This window comes from Lepisma saccharinum, unplaced genomic scaffold (genome assembly GCF_977018435.1).
Source record: "Lepisma saccharinum unplaced genomic scaffold, izLepSacc3.1 HAP1_SCAFFOLD_291, whole genome shotgun sequence".
In the NCBI taxonomy this organism is placed as follows: Eukaryota; Metazoa; Arthropoda; class Insecta; order Zygentoma; family Lepismatidae; genus Lepisma; species Lepisma saccharinum.
In genome coordinates this window covers 43,405-45,546 of record NW_028143037.1, presented here as the reverse complement: position 1 = coordinate 45,546, position 2,142 = coordinate 43,405, and positions in this window count along the sequence as shown.

Here is a 2,142-nt window from a genome sequence, read left to right as displayed (position 1 = left end):
CATGATACAAATTCATAAAACTGATTGATTGATTTAGTTTACTTTACTTCGCGTTTTGTGCCTCTTGACTAATTTGCGAAGATGGGGATGAGTGATGAAATTGATGAATGGACATTCACAAACAACCGAGCCCGAGCGGGATTCGAACCCGGGACCCTTGATGTTGCAGTGCAATGTGCTAACCACTCAGCCACAGGGTCCGGCACAAATTCATTAAAGAACCAAAGGAATTAAGATAGTTCATTTTCCTAGACACATGGACATCACTGAGAAGTTAATTTTACTAGACACATGGACATCACTGAGAAACATTAAACTGTGTAATAAATAAAAATCAAAACTAATTTACAGGTAAAGCACTAATTTATTTTGAGAATAATCTTGTTCACTGGTCATACATAAAGGAAGGTCACATTTCATTATTTTCTTTGACTCTAAAAAAAAGGGGAAAGAACATAAGTTAAATGAAATTATGTTGTCCACGTATACAAAATACACATGTTTTTGGTGACATTAAAACCATGTAGTAAAATGCATGGTTTTAAGGAAAATACAGTTTTGCAGGATAACTTTTTGATATTCTTAGTATCAATGCACACAGAACTTGGATGAATACGAATTTAACGTCATGGAAAATGCTAAAACAGCGTTCACAATAAAAATCAAACGAATCTCATAAAACTAGGATTCCTACCACTATAATTCACTGTCACACACACATGCTGATGCAGAAAATTGTGTGCGAGAGAAAAAGAGAAACATTCAAAACTGAGTGAATAGTCTTTGACAAAGTATAAGCTGACCACATTGTTATATTCATATGAACAGTCTATTCACAAGAAGCTCCTTTGCAGCTCACCATTGTTACGATGCACACGTGTAGGCTCTATTTCTACAGACATGATATCTGAGGTTCCTTGAAAATTTCAACATCGCCACTGTATATGATACCCATATTGTGGAAAACTGCACACGCGATAACAATGTCTCGAACTGTTTCCAAGTCTTCTGGACAAACGTGGAAAACGTCGCTTCCATATCCCAAAGGTACTCTCCGCAACATTCCTCTGCTGAGCATGGGCATAGTTGTACCTCTTTCAGGATCAGTTGGTGGGTCTTCGAATGGACTGTAGAGGTATGGTCGAGCTGAGCTGAATATCCCTTGCCATGAAGAATTGCATCTTGTCCTTTGGAATATTGAATTATCATAAATACTTCCTGCCCATCTAGCCACGAAGTCAAGAACTCACTTTCTGGACCTGCACTACCTGAAAAAATAACAACAAAATATCCTTAAGACTGATCTCACAATTTAAAATAAGAACATGGAAAGTTGTAAAGAAAATTCATTCCACATAAATTAATGCCTAACCACAAATTAACCCAATACACATACCTGATTATTAAAATGTCCATATCTTGTGCATTTTGAAATGCAGAAAATACTCATTTCTGAAGTTAATAACATGAAAATAACTGTGTTTGTAAAAGTTTTTCAGTATTATTCAAATCTAAACAATTGCTACATACCTGCCTAAACTACTTGCATAAGTGCACACGAGCAGGATGGTAAAATTATTCTCATCAGAAAACCTGTTCAGTATTTGCTTATAGGCACATGTAGAAATTGATTTATGTAAATGCATGTGTGTACTATGAGAATATCGAAATTACAATAGCAGAGTTTGGACCTATATTAATTTATGTCAAATAAAAATTATCTGAAGGGATAAAGCCTCTTCTGTGTACACCTTTGGAATGGAAAATAGAAGAGAAATATTCATGATTTCACAATTATGCTTGTTCAAATATGTTCATGTTAAATCATATATTTTTGTGTAATCATATATACTGTAGTAATAAAATAAAATCAGCGACTACCTTCATTCACCAGGTGATGAACCAAGCTTTGGGGCTATTTTCACCAGGTCTCGTGATTTGTCACTGTGGAAATTTATTTTTAAGACACAAATATTTTCTTGTATTCTATCTTTTGCACTGCACGTTAGGGAGGGCAGTTAGTATTCGATTTGTGTGTAAAAATAATCAGAAACTTCTATAGTGCACAGGTTACGTAGTTTGATTAACTGTTATTGTCTTGTTTATTTTCCCAAGTTAGTGTGAGTAATTTACATACATACA